This window comes from Pelobates fuscus, chromosome 8 (genome assembly GCF_036172605.1).
Source record: "Pelobates fuscus isolate aPelFus1 chromosome 8, aPelFus1.pri, whole genome shotgun sequence".
In the NCBI taxonomy this organism is placed as follows: domain Eukaryota; kingdom Metazoa; phylum Chordata; class Amphibia; order Anura; family Pelobatidae; genus Pelobates; species Pelobates fuscus.
Window position 1 is genome coordinate 44,714,080 of NC_086324.1, and position 22,311 is coordinate 44,736,390.

Sequence of the window (22,311 nt, forward strand, 5' to 3'; positions counted from 1 at the left end):
TATATATATCTATGTATATATAAATAAATAAAAAGAATACAAACTATTCATATGTCCATATACAAAATGACATAAATAATTATATAAATATACACGTAGACTTCAAATATATAAATATGCATATATATTTAAATTCTACGTGCATATTTATGTAATATTTTTACATAATTAAGTTATTTTATTGATTGCAATTTAAGGGACCTGCCTGCCAACCCAGGCCAAAAGTCTAGAGAATTTAATTTGCTAGCACTGTATTTTACCCTGTAACGTTCTACGACACCCTAAAACCTGTACATGGGGGGTACTGTTTTACTCGGGAGACTTTGCTGAACACAAATATTAGTGATTCAAAACAGTAAAACGTATCACAGCGATGATATTGTCAGTGAAAGTGACTTTTTTTGCATTTTTCACACATAAACAGCACGTTTACTGATGATATAATTGTTGTGATACATTTTCCAGTTTTGAAACACTAATATTTGTGTTCAGCAAAGTCTCCTGAGTATAACAGTACCCCCCATGTACAGGTTTTATAGCGTTTTTGAAAGTTACAGGGTCAAATATATGGGTCAAATATTTTTACATTGAAAATGACCAGGTTGGTTACGTTGCCTTTGAGAGCGTATGGTAGCCCAGGAATGAGAATTACCCCCATGATGGCATACCATTTGCGAAAGAAGACAACCCAAGGTATTGCAAATGGGGTATGACCAGTCTTTTTTAGTAACCACTTGGTCACAAACACTGGCCAAAATTAGCGTTCAATTTAGTTTTTTACTTTTTTCACACACAAACAAATATGAACGCTAACTTTGGCCAGTGTTTGCGACTAAGTGGCTACTAAAAAAGTCTGGACATACCCCATATTGAATACCCTGGGTTGTCTACTTTAAAAAAAATATGTACATGTGGGGTGTTATTCAGCGATTTATGACAGATAATAGTGTTACAATGTCACTATTGATAAATTTTAAAAATATATGTTTTGAAACCGCAATATCCTACTTGTACTTATAGCCCTATAACATGCAAAAAAATAGCAAAAAGCATGTAAACACTGGGTATTTTTAAACTCAGGACAAAATTTTGAATCTATTTAGCAGTTTTTTTCATTCACTTTTGTAGATGAATAAAAGATTTTTCACATAAAAGTCAAAAAACATGTATTTTTTTTCAATTTTTCATCATATTTTTTCATTTTTTAAAAATTAAATTACATGAGATTATATAAATAATGGTATGTAAAGAAAGCCCCTTTTGTCCTGAAAAAAACAATATATAATTTGTATATGAACAGTAAATGAGAGAGCGGAAAATTACAGCTAAACACAAACACCACAAAAGTGTAAAAAGATGCCTGGTCGCAAATGTACAACATCGCAAAAAAAGTCCAGTCCTTAAGGGGTTAAAGGAAAAAACAAAGTACTGAATATCCAGAGAAATTACAGTAGAAAGTTAGTTTGATTCACTACAAGGTATTAGCTGTGATAATAAAATATTAAATGTTCCCATTTTCTAGTTAAGTGCATTCACATTAATTATAGTTACCAAACAAAACAAACAAAGAAAAAAAAAAAACACAGCCCAATATAATATTGAGAGGATAAAAGGGAAGTAGGGGGTAGCAAGGTATGTGAGAGCAGGTCCAACAAAACTATCTGCATCCAAGGGCTCATGAAATATACCCCAGCCATGGAAGCCAAATCTTATTATCTTGTTGTAGGGTGGCATACAAGTTCTCAGTGATTTCTTCCATAGCTTTAATATAGCATTTAAAAAAAATAAATAAAGTTGTTCAAGCATAGGGGTTTGAGAGTTCCAATTTATCACAATAAGAACGCGTGCAGCTTTACAGAACCTACGAACAAGAAAAAGTTTGATTTTAGAAAGTCTGCATATTGTTTTTTAAAGGACATAGATGGATTTTTTATACGATGTATACGAGACACAACATCAAATATGAATGAAATAATTAAAAATGTGGGAAACATTTAAAAAAAATGTTTTTTTAGATAATAACTTCTACACAAGTAGTGCAACGTAAAAATTATCTCTACATATATTTAGATTGTCTCCTGATTTTGGAATACTTCAAATGACCGGGATTGCAATCCATTTTAGCATTTACAGGTCAAACAATACATAAAAGGAAGATTGTGTTTAAGCCATGAATTCAAGTATTTCATCTGCTTCCTTAGTTCTTTGTCCTAGTACAGAACTCCTCAGCCTCTTAAGTGGGTTGTCTCCTGGCTTATCTTCACCCAGAACTGTTGGGACCAACAAGATGTAAAGTAGCAATGCTTGCTATCACTCTTGGTTTTTACAATTTACATGTTAACGATGCCCTGCACCTCATCTTGTTTAGGCACATGAAGGGATATAACCACTACAAGCCAAGCATTTGAATCTTCCCTTCAGGGACCTCTCCATACTTACCATATTATTAGCACATCCTTCCAAAGGATACACCTAGTTTGACAATCTGGAATATTTGTTTGTGTGCTTCGGTTTACCTTTACGAGAATATTGCATCACTCTCCTTATTTGCTTTCCTTATTTACTCCTTCACCTTCATTATCACATTGAACAAACTTTGGGACCCACCAACAATCCAGTTTCTTTGTCTAACTGCTGTGGCTATCAGACTCCACTTGCATACTCTTTCCTGGAAACTGTTTAATCTGTAGACTTTCAAACTCATTAAATCTCTAAATAGAGTCCACAGCTAGCTATGCTGGATAATATCAGCTTACTTTTTGTTAGTGCTGTGAGTATTAAAGAAAGACCCACTCATATGATACGGACTACTGACTTGTTGTTTGTATCAATTTTAAAATATATTTGTAAGGGCAAAGAGAGCTAAAGCTGATTGAATATTTCTTCTATAAAGTTACTATACTAAAATAATATATGTAGTAATTATAGTAGGAAATCCACACTCCACTCCAATCCTAGGTGCTTAACTGGATAGGAAGTGGGCAAAACCGTAGTGAAATATTGGATAAAAGAACAATATGCGGAGTATTGAGATGGTCGAATCACTCAAGGTTGCATATTTATTGGAGAAACTCAGCAACATTTCGACCTCCACTGAGCTCAGCTTTGTGAAGACCTCAGTGGAGGTCGAAACCTTGCTGTGTTTCTCCAATAGGTCTTCTTAACATACAACCTTGAGTGCCTGGACCATCTTGTTCTTTATTCTACTATACCAAAAGCAGTCCTTTCCTTTTAATGAGCCAACATTTTTGGATTAATTCCCAAAATAGAAAATGATATTAGAATCTACTGAAGTCTCTTGTGATGAAGAAAATGGAACTATGAAATTCTGAAAACTAACAAGAACCCTGGCATAGTCTCATCATTTTGTATCATAATATCTTCCATCCACTCTCGCTAAAAAATACAATATGTAGAATTTAGGAACGACAAGCATTCTGTAGATCCTCCTTTTTTTCAAGTGTTTATCATTTCTGATAAATGCGGCTGTGTCAAAAAGATTGTGGTGAGATGAAACACAATAAAACACCCCAAAGTGCAAATAGAAAAAATACTGTTGAGCATCACCTGCATACCTCAAGCTGGACTTTGTAAAGTCCACCTTAGGCACAGGACCTCAAGAAATCATTTTTTCACAACTATCCCAGAGTTCCTAGCTTGTTATGCAAATGAGAAGAGGCATTATGTTTAGACTTCACTCTGCACTTCTACAGGTACTCTTAGTAATGGACACTGTTTCAAACAGAGCTTTCCATCCATTGTGTGTGTTTTAAAAAAAAGAAAAAGCTGTGTTTAATTCAGAGTCCTTTGTCACCGCCTTAAATATGGAAAACCTAGATTTGAATCCCAGTCAGACCAATTTACCTTACCGTTCCTGGACAAGATACCCACTATATATCCACCTGATTCAAAACCTCATTGATTGTAAGCTCATTACATCTAATATCCGACTTCTATAATTGCAAAGATATATGTTGGCGCTAATAATAATAATACTAATAAAAAGTCTGAAACACAAAGTCTGCCTGTGCTCATTTGCATGTCAAGCTTGGAACTCTGGGATGGTTAAGGGGAACTAAAATCCAATTTGAAATATGCTGGTACAGTAATATATATACAGAGAGAGAAAGAGAGAGAGAGACATTTGTTGGATAATGAAAATCTAGAATATTTATTTAATTTATATGTTAATATCCAGAAGAAAAACACTGCATTATATTTGTTTTGAAAAGGTTAATCCCTAGAAACAGGCTTTCTCATAAAATGCTCATTCCTGGCTGTTAGAGACCGCAGTCTGGCTGGAGACGCAGGGAGAGAGGAACTGCACTAGGCAGCAGATTGGAGCTGACAGACCGTGATGCATATTTTTCAGCTAATAAATCTCTGCTCTGGAATTCTGTGTCCATCTCCCTTGTCATTTTCTACGGGGACAGTGAGGCCTAATATCAAAGGAACACGGACACTTGTTTTCTGCATGAAATGCACAATAACAACAATGCTGCACTATAGTTTTTTTTCCCTCCGGCAGTGACTAAGTAACAATGTGTTTGTGGCAAATAAAAAATATATACCTTGAGCTAGGTTCTTATTTAAATGTTATTTCCCAGTGCAGTCGCACCTAATTATTACCTATGTTATTGGAGTCACATCGTATAACATGACCATGAGTGTTTCTATCATTGTCGGTAAATACATATTGTTACATTTTACTTTAGGCAGAAAAATAGATTTGTCGTGATTTTGCTGTTTTTTTTTAATGTATTACTGATTTGCTCTAGGAACAAAAAAGAAACACAAATCTTTTTTGTTTCTTTTTTGTTCCTCGACATTGAACCATTTAGGGGTTATCCCCCATTTTTCTCTTCGTCTACCACTGCTCTGTCTCTTTTTACCTCCAAAGGCTCCAATTTTTCTTTTCAGTTATCTACTACTGATATGCTCACACTGTAATAGACACGCGATTTGTGATCTGTCTGGATTGTTTGATGTTTTGGTCTTTCTAGCGAGTGCCAGACTTGCCAGAAGACAAGGTAGGCAGATGCCTACAGGCGCTAGAATGCTATTGTTATCTCTCCTGACTACAAGAATGCATTTGTCCCGTTTTAGATACATTTTGGTATACTTTTTATTTTTTGTGGTACTTCAGACTACCATCATCCAGGCACCTACATTTATTTGTTTTAGACATATTGGGAAAACCCCCCACTAAAATTGCAGTGAAATATGTTTTTATATATAAGTATTCTGAATTTGTGGCTTAACTGTATTCATTTTAAATGTTTTGTCAAAACAGCAAACATCACAGCAAACAAAGGTGCCACTGAGAATTAAGTGATGCTTGTTTGTTTGCTGTTTATCGGCCCAGCTTGCGCAGAGCATGGCATAGAGAGGGATGGCAATTGCAGTTTGCAAAACCTTAACGTTACGGCAATAGTGAAAAGATTTGAACATTGACACTTGTGCATACCACTTTAAATGCGTTGGTACACAAATAGCATCTGTCAAACCATATGAAAAGTGATTGCAAAACATATGAAACATGTATGGTTTAGGCAATGAGGACTGTTATAAACATGCAAACATGCAACAATTAGGTGGGTGAAATCTTTGGAGGTTTTACAGGAAGATTAAATGGAAAAGTGACCATTTGTAGTTCTGTTGTGATCTTTCCATCAAAAAGAGTACTGGATGTTTCAGCCTTCCCTGTTTTCCCATTTTTTTGTATTGTGATTTCTAAAAGTAATTTGAAAACAGTTGTTTTAGACAGTGCTCTGTATCACCATACACATCACCATTGCAAATCTCTTTTCTTGGAAAACCAATGTAGTGAAACATTGAATAAGGACTTGATTGTGTTATGATGAGTGACTGAAAAAGATTCTGCCCATCTCGTCATTGAACTTTATTCAAAGAGTACAATGAGTTCTAGGGAATATAAAGTGTGTTCATTACCTATACGACTTTTTACTATTATTAGAGACCACCCATTAGCAGCAAAATTAATTACATTTATTTACTGTAAGGATATATACTATAGATCTTATATCTGCCCTTTTAATTTATTCAGGAAGTTTACTGTCAAGGTGTTGATTTGAACTCAAAACATCCTTTGCAATAGGAATAGCAAAATAATTGACTGTCAGCTGGATGGATGCGTGGTGGTTGGATGGGTAGGTGGGTGGATGGATGGTTAGTTGTTTGGGTGGGTAGTTGGCTAGTTGTGTAGGTGGATGGATGGATAGATGAGTGGGTGTGGGTGGATGAAAGGATGGGTGAGTTGATCGGTGGATGTACGGTTAAATGAATGGATGGGTGGTTGTTGGGTGGATGGATGGGTGGTTGTTGGGTGGATGGATGGGTGGGTGAATGGATAGGTGAGCGGGTTGATGATAACTGGATGGATGGATAGGTGAGTTAATGTGTGGGGGATGGATGCTTGAGTGGATGGATCGATCAATAGCTAGATAGACAGACAGACGGATGGATGAATTTATTTTGCAGATTTAAAAATAATATATATTTGACTGTACCCCATAAGCGGGGATTAAACCACTGTATGCGCTTCACTCCAGAGCTGGATATTAGCTCTGGTAAATGTGAGTTTTATACTATTATTCCTTTACGTCTACATTTGAATTTTACATACTGCACCATTGGTTGTCCTTATCTCTCTTTTTATCTTTTATATAAAGTGGATCCACTACAGCAGTAGAAGACCTCACCACCAAAGACCATTTGTAAGGATATAATAGTTGGACTTTTTCCTTTTAATCAGACTTTTTATTACTGACTGTGGCGCAGCCTTTTTTATTGTCTTTACTTGTCTTATTCTAAAGGGTGTGAGGGATCCCCTTTTAAGGTTGCTGCCTATAAGTTAATCAAGCGCTGTCTCATTCTTTTATCTTTGATATTAAAAGTGACCTAGCCAAGATCGGAGAAAGATTTAAAAAAATGGAAGAGAAGACAGATAACATCTCCCTCCAAACGCAAACTAACACGGAAAGGTTGAAAATTCTTGAAGAAAAAACGTAAAATCTACTAAACAAGATTGGAGACCTCGAGACTAGGTCACGAAGAAATAACCTCAGAATAAGAGGTATTCTGGTAAATGTCGCAGCAGCTAAGTTAGAAGACTACTGTGAAGATTTTTTCGAATTCTTGGGTTTACTCCCAAATAAAGAAACCAACTATATTGAAAGATGTCACAGAGTCATGAAACCTAAGTCGGTACCAGAACAGGTACCAAGAGATGTGATCTTGTGCCTGCATTCATTCCGGTTCAAGACACTTGTGGTACGTGCTAATACCTTTAAAGACCTAAAAGATTCACCGTATTCACAAATAAAAGTTGTTCCAGACCTATCATCACAAACAAGATTGAACAGGAAAGCATTTGTACCTTTTACGGTTATACTGAGAAAGCATGAAATAAAATATGCATGTGGCTTTCTGACACGATTGAATTTAACCTATGAAAACAACAAATGTATTTTTTACAAACCGCAGTCCCTTAAGCAATGGCTTCAAGAAAATAACTTAAATTAAGAAGGAGAAAGAGAAAAAAAAGTGAGAAAGGAGGGAATGGCATGAAATGGAGAAGAAACTTTTTTTTAAAGTTCAAAAGGCTGTTTATTGAGCAAGGGTATTGCAGTCAACAGTATAGTTGAGTATGCAGCAGATAAATTAGACACGCAGGTCTCAATGGCTGGTACATGTTAACAGATTAAGCCGCATGTTGCAGCCAACACGTTTCCTATAATTCAGGCTAAGTACCCTTATAACAAGTAACATTTTGCAGTAACAGCAGGGACAGTATACTGATCGTTTTAATGTAACAGGACAGCAATATGTTTGTGAGGCAGTTGCAACATTCAGTAGTACGTTTGTAAGTGTAACAAACACATTAGACACAAAGGTCCAAATGACAAGTTAAGGTCAATATCGTAAGCAGTAGGAAGCGGCAAAGAAGTTGTCTTCAATGCATGCTAAGTGTCAGCGTAGTGTATATTATTATTCAGGAATAATAGAAGCAGTATCCTGGCTCGCTCCATGCAGCAGGAGGTGAGTAAGGATGTCGCATCTTATGTAGTATAACATTACTCATTAGGTAGCACTCAATGTTAGAAGAGCTGTCAGTGCCGGTATACGGCAATGGGTTTGCGGAGTGTCTGTTGGTTGCTGTATCTGTAAGTGGTTTAGTGTCGTCCCTCCGTGCCATGTGAGGGGTAAGTGTAGGTACAGGAGGAGGGGAAAGGTAGCAGATGCATTCGCCGAAGCGAGAATTAAAAAGTCAAAGGAAGGAACAGGAGATGGGGGAGGGAAGGCTGTGGGATAAGGTCGGGTGTATTAGAAAGTGACGAGGGGGAAGGCTTGGGAGCTTGCCCTTCTGCCTAGAGCTTGTGGCTTCCCCCCGGTTGTCATCAAGTTATGTAGTGGCGGGGGCATCCAGGATGGATTAGTCAAGAGTGGCCCAGGAGCGGTATTGAAGTGGTCCCAGTACATGCTTATATTGGTGTCTCCCAAAACGTTTTTTCCCCCTTTCTCTCTCTTCCCCACTCCCTCCCTCATATTCTTTTTCTTCTGTTTTGTCATATAAAATGTAAGAAGCAAGAAGAGAGGGGATGAAATAAACCAGAATTAGTTTGAGTTGAATTACAATTTGAAGGCTAAAGCAGGAATGAGAGGGAGGATGGGGGGGAAGGACAGAGTGTAAGGGGAAATAGGCTCAGGTATAAATAGATGTGCACAACGTGTGAAACTTAGAATAGGCATTGGTTTATTTATATATATATATATTCGAAAAATACAGATAGAACTATAGCATGCAGTAATGATGAAAATTAAGGTCCTGATAAATGTAAACTGTTTATATATTTTTAATGTATATACCTTGCACAGCGCTGTCTATGCAGGCATCACTGTAGATGGGATGTTTTTAATAATTAATTGATTTACTTATTTATTATTATATCTGAAAGTATAATAAAAGTAAACAGAAGGAGCAGATAAAATACTTCATTCCTATTGGATTAAAAATAAATAGCCAAAAATAAAAGCACTATAAAGAAATAAGAGGGATAAACATTTAGGCCCCAGGAGGCTAGGCCACTGATTCTTTCAGATCAGTTAGACGTAGACAGGGGCTTTAGTCGACACTCTTAAGAGGCTATTGCCGACAAGTGTGTTAGGGAGAGTGATTCTCCAGTAGACGAGAGTATGTCCAGCGAATGCCCTGGGATGTCGGCTGATATATTTCAAGCAGGCATCATTAGTCATGTTTTATGTTATTTTTGTGTTGTAAAGCGATGAGTTTCCTAGTCCATCCAGATGAGAGCGGAATTCGGTTAAAATATGGTCATTAGAGTGGCTACAATTAATGCACAGGGATTAACTCACATTTTAAAAGATACACGATATACACGATATAACATTACATGGAAAGAGAATATATCCACATTGGGGCCTTCCGAGAAACCCATTGGACCATGGAGGACAAGCATAAACTTAAGTCGAAATGTTTTCCCATTGTTATAAGTGCAACTCTAACAAAAAAAAAAAGAGGGGTTGCTTTCCTCTTCTTGAAAGATATTGCTTTAAAAATGAATCATAAAGTTTTGTATAGTGAAGGCAGATTTATTATTTTAGTGGGTGAAATCAATAATCAAAATACACGCTAGCTAACATATATGCGCCAAATACATCACCAATTTCTTCTATTAAAAAAGTCTGATTTTCCACAAATACTCGCAGAATCCGAGACAAAAAACAAACCGGAGAGCACTACCTACTTCAGGGGTGACCTGGTGATAAGCCTGATATCTTTCACAAGCGTTTTGGAGATCGGGAGCCTATGGTGGTTCGACGCGGCCTACTGATGATGGAGCCAGGGAGAGGCGGCCACTCTCCTCGCCCATACATTGAGGGTACAGACCCACTGATGCCCTGCTCCCCCCCCCCCAAGACCATCGGGGGTTATCCCGGTCAAATCCTTAGAGGCAATCCTCCTGCAAAGGCCCCAATGGTGGAACCCGGCGGGCAGCAGGAAGATGCAAAGCCAGGTAAAATGGCTGCCACCACGTGTGCTCAGACCACAGAGAAGCCTGATCTCATGGCCAAGCTGGACGACCTATAAGACAAGTTCTGGCGAACATTAGCATCCAGGGAACAAACCAGCCTCACGCATACCCACAGCATTGCCGATGACCTCCCCACACGGGCGCACACCTCTCTGGGCAAACAGAGTCCACACATGGCGCCAAAGACAGACAAGGTGAATGACACTACCAATGGCCGCACTCCGCCGCAACAAACACCCGGCAAAATCTTACCTACCAGCAAGGCATGAAACGGGGAGCCTGCAGCACCTACACCTTACTCCAAGCTGGGATCTGACGCAGCTGAGGGGGCCTGGGTGGACCGCATCGAGTCTTCCTTACCACTATCATCCAGAGGCAGCTTACCACCTGGGCATAACCATGACACCAGCACGGGACAATGTAATCCCCCAACGGGGCATTGGCTGATATTGGTGCAGAATTTAGGCACTTACTACTCCTGAATGGGCAGTGTCCTCTTGATAATCACAGACGCTGCAAGTAGTGGGGGCAAACATGTTTACTCAGTTGCTTATTTGGGGAATGTCGCTTAAACGATGCAAGTAGCCTCTTAGGATATCTCATGTGCAGTTAAACCAGTGTTACCTTATTGTTGATTCCGCAGCATAACATAGCTCAGTTTAACCTACTAAGCACTAAGCAAAAGTTAAAACAACTTACTCTAGCAATAATTAAGTCATGTTTATTAATCCTTTAAAAAAATGTGCAAGCTCTATCTAATGTCCTAAATGGGATCATATGCTTTGTAAGCTCACTTGCTTGTTACTTGCTTTTGGAGCATGACAAGCGTGTATGTAATAATTATGCACAACAAAAATAAAGAATTTTAAAAAATTACAAAATAAGTCCTGTAAAAAATTGAGCGTATTAAAGTAGGTCAGGTCGTAATTATGGGAGACTTTAATTGTATTTTAGACCCAGATTTAGACAAAAGATCACTGAAAAAAATATACAAAATGGGAACTTAATAAATAATGCTAAAAGATTCTCGGAAGTTATTAAACTGTCTGCTCTGTTGGACTGTTGGCGGATCTTCCACCCCAACGAAAAATATTTCTCAGGTTTTTCCAAGTCTTTTAACTCACATTCTAGAATTGATTTCATATTAGGTGATAGATCTGTAGTGAAAGCCATTAAAAAGATTTTTATTACTACGACTTCATGGTCCGGCCACAACCCGATAATTATGGATTTAGACAATCAAATAAAAAAATATAGACCAGAATGGAAATTGAATGACTGGTTGTTAAAAAAAAATGATATGAATACATTCAAGAACAAACAGATTAGTTTTTTTAGTAAAAAATTGAGGGAAAGAGGTAACGGACCCAGTCACTTGATAAACGTAACCTCTAAGGGAAAAAAACGTAATAAAGATAAATTTATAAACTTAGAAGAGCTATATATAAACCTAGATGACTTACACTATCAAAACAAACCAGATCCCTCAATACAACTTTCTAACAAAATATCAGATATTGAAAAACTAATTAAGGATGAATTAATGAGGAAGGCTAATATTAAATGGTACCATCTAGGGAATAAAGCTGACAAACTCATGTCTAATCGTCTAAAAAAAGAAGCGAAAAGAATCATTAACAAGATAATCCATAATGGTGGCATGCTATTGAGACCAGATAAAATGGGTCCTAGAATCATGACATTTGAATTTATCAGAGAAAAATTTTATTTACCACTTACTACAAATTTTACTTTTATAAGGTTTTAAAAAAAAAATTGAAATATTTTTGCTCTGCAGCAAATCTGGATATGTATGAGGCTTTAAGAAAACTTATTACAGGCTATGAGACGAAATAGGTTTTTTTAAAAAAAATATTTTGAGAATGTCTGAACCACCTCAAATATTTCCAGCACTTAAAAAAAGATTTAAAAAGATTTAAATAAAAAGTATTCAGGAAAAGAATGGACTTATGCATGGAACTTAGTTTTAAAAACTTTAAGTGTTTGAATTTTACAGAATTACAATTTAAAATTAGTAATAGACTCTATTTAGTGCCTAGTCTTTTGACCAAAATGTATCAGAATGTCTCTAATGAGTGTTGGAGATGTAGGGCCGGTGGAGGGGATTTCATACATATTTGGTGGAAATGTGATTTAATTCAAGTTTACTGGAAGAATGTACATGCTCAGATTCAACGTATTACAGAAGTACTTACCTTTTAGCTCTGAAATATTTTTATGGCATTTGGAACTAATTAATGCCAATACAAGTCTGAAAATTTTCCTTATACATATATTGGTGGCAGCAAAAAATCTTGTTGCCAGATACTGAAATCAAGAAATACTGCCCAACTGGTTTTTAATAAAAGAACAAGTACTGTTTCAGTTAAAGATGGAAAATGGATTAGCTAACCAACAAGATAAATCTAAGGAGCATATTGAAAAATGGATAGATAAAATCACTCTTTCTCCAATGAACGCATTTGGTAGAGCTCTTTTGTGAGCATAATGTCGTGGCAAAATTTAACTATTTTTGTGACTGTATTCCGTTTCCCAATTACTTCTAATAATAGATGAAAGGCGTTGTTAAGGTAGGACTAGAAGAAACGCATCGCTTAATGTTTGTATGTAAATGTGAGTTGTAGACTGTGGAATTGTTACATGTGTCATTATGATTTGTATGTGTTTTATGGATTAAAAACAATGAAAACCAATAAAAATATTATGAAAAAAAAAAGAAAAAAATATATTCCCTGCAGTAAATACACTACAATTTTTTTTAATACCTATTTTCTTTATTCCACGCACCATAAACCTTGATGTGTCTTCCACAGAACAAGTGTCTCCCTAAAGGGCTAGAGAGGAAAAAGCTTCAATCTGTTATGTGATAAGACAGAAAAATGAATTACTATTCTGTAAAGCAGTTTGCTTCAAATTGTAGTTTAAAAAAAAATATAGCGACCTCTCTTTGAACATTTTCCAAACTAGAAGACATTTAAATTAATCCTGGTGGCATTGGAGAAACCTTTCCTGTGACCCTTCAAACATTTTCTTACTGAAATATTTTTCAGATTGAAGACATGTTTTCTCAGTGGGTATATACAAAATCCTATGGAGACTCATTTAGGTGAAGATAATCAACGTTGTTGTTTTGCGGGAGAAAAATGAGTCCTTATTGCAATATTTGATTTATTAATTACATGTTTCACATCACTTATGGTAAGTAGGTTCCAGGTTAGTTATACTTTCATAAATGTCTTATGCATCTGCATGCTGTGTGTGTTGTAATTTTAAATATATTACAATAAAGAAATCATTTTAATATCCTTATGGATCCTATTTGCGGGATCTATTTCACGTACGACACACTTTGCTTACAAATAATATGGGTGATTTAATGCCAGATACCTAAAGAAAATGTAATCTTTCTATTTTTTTTTTTTTAAGATTTTGTATGCTGGACACACCATTTACCCATAATGCCAGGCAAAATGATAGAATGAAAGTTGCTATCTTTCCTATCAACTAATGTTGGCTAAAAACTCATGTTTCCTCTTAATTTATTATTATTGATAATATTATTATCACTGGCATTTATAGAGCACCAATATATTCTGCAGTGCTGCACAGTTGGGGGAAAAAGAACATACAACCAGTATAAAAGGTAAAGAGGGCTCTGCCCGTGACCTTTGATCTCGCCATTGAAGCTCTTTTATACAAAGTACTTTGGTCTCCATTTAATATTGTTGGATATGGTTGGATAAGCTCTTCAAATTATTCCATACTTTTAAATAAATGTCAAAACATTTTTTTTTTTATATTTTTATATTTTTTATATATTGGTATATATATATATATATACTGAACAAAATTATAATTGCAACACTTTTATTTTTGCATTGTGGCCAGCCTAAGGCGCACCTGTGCAATAATCATGCTGTCTAATCAGCATCTTTATATGCCACAGCTGTGAGGTGGGTGGATTATCTCGGCAAAAGAGAAGTGCTCACTAACACAGATTTAGACAGATTTGTAAATATTTGAGAGAAATAGGCCTTTTGTGTACGTAGAAAAAGTCTTAGATCTTTGAGTTCAGCTCATGAAAAATGGGGGTAAAACCAAAAGTGTTGCGTTTCTAATTTTGTCCATTATATATATATATGATCATATTTTTTTAATATTTTACTATTTTGAATTTTTACAAATAGTTTGTGCAAAAATATTAACTAATTTGAAAAGCTTTTTCAAAAATGTTAAATTGTGGCATTAGTTAGATTGCCTGTAAGGCGTATAATCTAAAGGTTAAAATGGGAAGTTGAGATGAGAGGTAGCAGGGATAATTTGGAGGTGATGGTCATTGCGAATTACAGGATAATAACAACTACTGGCAACATGTGAAGAGAGTGAGGAGGTAATTGAGTGATATCTCATTTATGCACCTGTCAGACTTCACTGATCAAATTTCCAATTGACTAACTGTTATGCATGCAGGAAACTAATTTAACAGTCTGTGAATAGTTTTCAAGTGCGTTTTGAGTGCTTTTTAATTGCTGCGTGGCTGTATCATCGTTATTACTCCATATTTTGGAAAGTTGTTTATTCACATATAATACATATACACAAAACAATGTCTGTGCCTTAACCACGATAAATCCATTCATTTTACACTTTGAGCAATTTTAGAATTTTTGTTCTCACATTGACTATAGCTTTAGAATGATAAATATACGAATTTTGCTCACATCAGATTACAGAACAGAGACCAACTTCACCACTATGGATGAAGGGCTCCTCTCAATGGGCCAAATGGGAGCCGGAGAAATTACCACCTGGGAGCCAGCCACTGACTGGGCCCTTTTGTCCTAAGGAAGTATGGTGAGGGAAAGCAAAACATCATTTCTTAAAAAAAAAATTCTCAAAACATTTTATTATTTTAAACAATACAGATAGATACAGTGGGCGTCAGAATTATAATCAACAACCCCAGCCGGTATTAAAGCTCAGAAAACCAAAACCAGAATAAAAACAAAACAAAGCGTAACAATAAACAAATGAAATTCGGCATTTTAGAAAAATTATGGTTGGTCAAAACAAGTCAAATAGGTGTGAGTGGGGGTCCTCCATGAAGGACCCATAAATAATATCAGGTGGTTAATTGGAAACCTCTCTAAATAAGGGCATTTTTGCAAGATGTTTGAGACTGAACATTTTTTACATTGTATATTTGATACGTGCCACTATGATCAAATTATGCTCGGTTAACTCTTCTGAGTAAACCAATGCCTACAGTGTGTGCATTTGGCAGTATTCCTTGAAGCTACAGTTTCATATAGTGGCCTGTAGTCTTTTGGCAAGAGGCTGGCCAGCAGGCCCCTCCAAGCACCCATGACGAGGTTCAGTTCGTCACACATACCAAGCTAGAGTTACAGGAACAAAAAGACCACTTGGACTGGACTCACTGTTGCTATACTTCACTGCATAATATAAAATTACATGTAATTCAAAAAGAAAGATAAGGATGCAGAGCATCGACAAGTAAGGGCAAAAGGGGCACAAAGATGCGAGGTGCTATGGACTAATTGGAATGAGATCCCCAGCTAAACAAATCAATTGCCCAATGTGACGAGTCCTGATATCAGCCAATACTCCGTCTTTGGGAGTGTAGGATGGCAACTTAGAAGAATGGCAAGACAGGAGCAGGAATTCAGTTATTTGTCAGGGCCATGGGGCATCGCCTCCACCTCCAAACTGTGCAAATTCTGCAGTATTATACACAGCAACAGATGAAAGAGACCATCCAGCTTGGTTTCTCTGTAACTATAACTCCAGTCTTTGAAGGGGGCTGGTGCCCCATGTCCAAAGATCCATCATCTCCAGGAGGCAAAATCTTGAGCCTGCAGGGTCCCCCTAATTCGGTTGTTCCCATGGGTGTATGGAATGCTGCCTGGATGTCTTTCCAGGTGGGTGCTGGCCCAGAATAGAAACGGGAAGCTTGGGCAGCTGTCATTGGAGTAGTAGGAGGGGTGAATACCCGATGATATTCTCATCTATGTTTTTAGCTTGTATATTATGGTCTAAAATGGAAGACTTTCTGAAACAATGTTGCGTATGTCATTAGATTGTGTTTAGGCAATGTTCATATACCTAATTAAAATGACACTTGGCCATCCAGACCACTTCATCTCAATGAAGTGGTCTGGGTACAGTGTCCCTGTCCTTCAAAGCTTTTTAGAAACATTACATTTTACTGACAGCAACTAGAGGCACTTCTGTTGCACTGAGATACAGAAATCCATAGGAAAGAAGTGCTTGCAAGAATTTCCTATGGGGAAGCTTGAGTGTGTGTGCACTGCTTGTCCTCTGTGAGGGGCATTTTATTGAACCATGCCTCCTTGATCACATTGCAGGAGGTGATGAGGTGAGCTGCACTGATGAAGCCTCGACACTAGAAAAAGTGAGTACACGGGGAAGTGACATCTTTATGCAATTAGGGACAGGGACACTATAACGTTTTTCACACATGGTAACTGGCCAATGGCCATACTTTCAGAGGAAAAGTAGAATAAAGCCTCATACCTTCATGAAATCTCTATGCGCAGACAATATGCATAAGACATGCATGCAAAACAGATCCACATGCTCTGACACTATATAAATGCTAATAACAATATTCAGGATATTTCCGAACAATGTTCTAACGGAACATTGAACATTTGAAGTGACTGTTTAATATTTCATATTGATACTTTTAAATAATAAATGTTATTAGAAATGTATAATATTTCCTAATACCTGATGCTAAAGAACGATAACTCTCCACGGACAACAGATTTTATTTTCCCAAGTGCACATTTGGTGTGTTTGGATGAGTAGAGACAGACAATATTTTTGATTGATATCTTCTTTGTATGAACACAATGCGATAGACAAACTGCTTCATAAATCATTTGTCGTCGTGAACCGTCCACCAGTTTTTGTTAGTTCCAGCTCCAGTCATTGTTGTTCCTTCTACCTATGAAACAAATAACTTTGATGTTGTTGGCAGCATTAAAGATTAAAAAGACAATTCTGACAACGTTCATCTCAATTCAACAACTACCGACTCTTTGCCCTGGCAGTTTCGTAACTTTTAATATAGTTTACTATTATTGACCGCATTTATAAACATGCCACATTACACAGACATGACCTTTATCATGATTCCCAGACATCCAGGCGTGATATAAAATGTCTTTTATAGTGAAGCCTGTCATTATCTTGAATACGGGCCTCTTTACTAAATATCACATTAGCTGCAAGGTTAAAAGCATCTTCACGTAAGTGATGCGGTCATTTCTGAGATGAAAATAAATATTATGGATGTAAAATCAAAAGGCTGCCAGGGTTATTCACTACAGTGTGAATCAAAGTGAATTAAGCATTTTAGGCAACAATAGCTGAAGTGGAAAAATTACTGTTTTCAGTTCAGCTATTTTGGCCTTAAAGAGACACTCCACTGCCCAAATAAAAATAAGAATAAATAAAAGTCACTGTTTAGTAGATATATCCCAATGAAAACATACATGCATATAATGACACATATTTCATTGGGGGGGGGGGGGGGGGGGGGGGGGGTATATCTAGAAACAGTTTGCAAAAGCTGCCTTCTTGTCTGCAGCCTCTGCAAGCCCTCCTCTTCTAACCCCGCCCAGACTTTCTGTGGCTGTCCAATCACAGACTTCCCAATGCAGCTCAATGAGAAGTCTTTGCAAAGCACGAGTTCTAAACAATTGCTTCCTCTTGAGTTTAGCTCCACTGAGCCAACCAAACCTGGAAGTAACAGGACCTGTTGGCTATATCAAGGTTAATTTATAAAAATGTCAATTTTTTTATTGAAATCTGCACTTTTTATAAAGTGAATAAAAGAGCACTTCTGAAAGTTGAAGTGGTTTAGGGATCTGGAGTGTCCCTTTAAATTTAGCATTCACTTTAAATTCTCAACAATTCACTCTTTAATGAATACTCCTGATAATTTGCAGAGTAACTCAAGTTTGAAGTTGCATTTGTTCTATAGAATAGCGCTATTCCTATAAATGTAAAGAATCTCTGCATAAACCATTTAAAATGTTCTTTAAATTTGTGCGGAATTAACTGTTAAGGAGAAAACATTTACTGACCAGGAGTACTGAATTCATTTGGGGCTGATTCTTAATCCTTATCTGTTCATTAACACCTGGCCTCCACTGGAGAAACTTGATTGAATGTGCATGATGGATCCATTTTTAAATTTCCTCCAACATAGTCTTCAGACCATACCCGGGCATAACCATGAAGATATCAACATAGAATTATTTGGTATTTTAGTTCCATTAATCAAGCTAAAGTCATTGAGGAGTCAGTCTTCCATATAATGCCTTCAAAACAATAAAGGTTCTTCTGATAGACCTCCACAGGTCTGTTGGTCACTTGTAACAAAAGTAGGACCTCGCAATTCCGCACCCGAGTATTTATGACAACATAACTAGTCAATGCGCTGGATTATGTAGGAAACTATATTCTTCTCTAGAATTCAGTAGAGATATTTTTGTTACAAACTAGCAAAATTTGTCCAACATTGTGTTAGATTTTTTTGGTGGGGTTGCATACATCTGTTTTTGGTGAAAATGAAATGTTGTGTCCTGTTATAAAACAGTTTACGAGACTGGTCTACATTTCAGTAACATGTAGAATGACAAAACAAACGCTGACCCAGGACATCAGTCACTTTCTAGCAAATTTAGACAAGCGTGCTGAACCTATGACAGCCTTATGCTGTGCCCATGCCCTAACTCCCTTTAGACTGTAAGCTCTCATGAGCAGGGCACTATTACTATTTATTCTGTGTAATGCTTTATTGTATGTCAGCAAGATTCCAACCCTGTGATCTCATAAAGAAATACAGAACATGGAGATTCTTTATAAGTAATAATAATAATTAGAAAAGCAAAGAAAGCTTCTAAAGAATTGAAAAAAATTGAAAACCCATCAAGCCTTTGAGTGCTACGAGGGTGTGATACCTATTACATACTACTGATAGCCATTGAGGACTGTTCAACAATAACATTTACTTTACCATTTATGTGAAATATAGCTTTTTTTTCTCTTTAAATAAATCTATCACTAGATACTTGTGTGGCGACTTGAGAAATGACAAGTTTATCTGCTGTACTATAAAAGCCAACTGGCATAAACTGATGTGTACAAAATACACTTAGAAGAACAAGGGCCTGTGGTACTGAATCATGCTAATGTCAGTTACATTGATCATTCTACAATAGACTGGTGCAAGACCAGCCTCGGTGTTTATAAAATAACACGAGTGAAAGTCAGACTGATGTGTACTGCCAATCACATCTCGTGGGCAAATTGTGTCCAACGAGTCTTTTGCGTATTTTGTTTATATTTAAATGCAATAGTTGGTCATACATTATGAGAAAAGACACATTTCTTTTTTTTTTTACCATACTTCTTAATATGAAACGTACAATTATTTTGCAGAAGTGACCTTTGTAACGCTGTGTATAACTAGATGGCATTTTTAATTAGCAGAAATGACCCAAGAAAGCATAAACGCAACACAAGCAGAATAAGTTGCTAAATTCCAAATTTTCTGCCAAGGTTTGTGAGAGCAACAAACAAGGCAAGGGATCTCTGCGTCTATAAATTAAGCAGCCTGTTCAATCTTCCTGCTTTTTAAGTAAGGTAAGTTTCAATAGTGTTTAAGGAAAGAGCCCAGTGACAATAAATTACTCTAGCGTTCATTTATTTCATTACTGCTCAGCAATTCAAATCAATTATTTACTTTAAAAACATGTTAATAATTATATATATTTTTTTTTTATAAAGTTCCAACAGCCCTGTTTCAAAGGGTAGAGAAAACATAAAGGTTTTGAGCAGCCTGCAGAATGGGTAGACAATATATACAGGTAAATTATGACAAATTTTGGTGACCAGAAAAACTAGAAGAGGTGATGAGGGTACTGGTCGCAAGAGCTTACAGTCTAAAGGAAGTGGGATGAAAAAGATGCAATATCCTGAGTGGAAGATAGAGTACTGGTTTTACCTAGCAGCATAATATTTTTATATTAGTTATTTGGCATACGGAATAATTGTAGTGTAAAAAAAAAAAAAGTGATATTGGAACTGACACTGGTAGATGATGTATGTGAAATAGAACAGGAGTAAACTGCTCTAAGGACAGGAATTAGCAAGTCAAAATTATTTTTCTATAGAAGGACGTTTTAAAGGTTATTTTCTTTTTTTTAAGGCAACAAGAAGAAATTCTTAGATGGTTAGGTGGGACCCTCCATTAAGATATGGCAGCTGAAGAGAAATGAAATAAATAAGTATAAAGAAGTTTAGAGTCACAAATTATGGTAAGGAAGCCAATAGAATCGGGGCAGCGAGGAGGGTGGTGATGGTGTCATGTTTGATGTAACAAACTGTATATTTTCAGGTGGATGTCCTTGATATGCAATTTTCATGTTGAATTTGTGTTATAAAGTATATTTAAGAATCTCTATATTTAGAACACTAAGGTCCAGAGGCGGCTCTCTAATTAGGCGGTTTAGGCGGCCGCCTAAGGCCTCGCGCTGGCTGGGGCCTCGCGGCCGCCTAAACCGCCTGTGGGCAGACTGTGTCAGGTCCTCGCTCAGTGACCGAGGACCTGACACCAGGAGGGGGCCCAGGGGCGTGCCCGATATGCCGCCGGGTGCGAGGCCCCTCCTGGCTGCCCGGCCACCATCGCAGACACTGGTCTGCAGCTCCGCAGTGAGCAGAGTTGCAGACCATGTGTCTCGCGTAAACCGGCCAATCAGAGCATTGCCACGGGTTACCACGGCAACGCTCTGAAATCTCGCGAGATTACATGGTCTGCAGCTCCGGACCACCAGGGAGCCCACTGGACCACCAAAGGTAGGCTCTCTCACCCCCCGCACACTCAGCCTCCCTACCACCCTCAGCCTCCCCACGACCCTCCCTACCACCCTCAGCCTCACCACCCTCCCCACCACCCTCAGCCTCCCTACCACCCTCAGCCTCAGCCTCCCTACCACCCTCAGCCTCACCACTCTCAGCCTCAGCCTCACCACCCTCCCCACCACATTCAGCCTCCCTACCACCCTCAGCCTCACCACCCTCCCCACCACCCTCATCCTCCCTACCACCCTCAGCCTCATCACCCTCCCCACCACCCACAGCCTCCCTACCACCCTCAGCCTCACCACCCTCCCCACCACCCTCAGCCTCCCTACCACCCTCAGCCTCACCACCCTCAGCCTCATCACCCTCCCCACCACACTCAGCCTCCCTACCACCCTCAGCCTCACCACCCTCCCCACCACCCTCAGCCTCCCACCACCCTCAGCCTCATCACCCTCCCCACCACCCTCAGCCTCCCTATCAGCCTCACCACCCTCCCCACCACCCTCAGCCTCCCTATCAGTCTCATCACCCTCCCCACCACCCTCAGCCTCCCTACCACCCTCAGCCTCCCCACCCTCCCCACCACCCTCAGCCTCACCACCCCACCACCCTCAGCACCCCACCACCCTCAGCCTCAGCACCCCCCACCACCCTCAGCCTCAGCACCCCCAATACCCTCAGCCTCACCCCCTCACCACCCTTCAGCCTCACCACCACACCAGCCTCAGCACCCCCCACCACCCTCAGCCTCAGCACTCCCCACCACCCTCAGCCTCATCACACCCCACCACCCTCAGCATCACTCCCCCTCACCACCCTCAGCATCATTCCCCCTCACCACCCTCAGCATCACCCCCCTCACCACCCTCAGCATCACCACACTCACCACCCTCACCCTTACATCAACCCCCCTCATTCTCACATCAACACCCCTCATTCTCACATCAACCCCCCCTCACTCTCACATCACCCCCCTTCTCACATCACCCCCCTTCTCACATCACCCCCCTTCTCACATCACCCCCCTTCTCACATCACCCCCCTTCTCACATCACCCCCCCCACCTTCTCACATCACCCCCCTCTCACATCACCCCCGTCTCCCTCTCCCTCTCACCATCACCTCCCTTTCCCTCTCACCCTCACCCCCCTCACACCATCACCCGCCATTCCCTCTCACCATCACCCCCCATACACAAAACACACTTCAAGCAGCTACCCCATACACATACGGTCTCAGACAAAAACGCAAACATGCTCACAGAGACATACATTCTCACACACAAGGATACTCT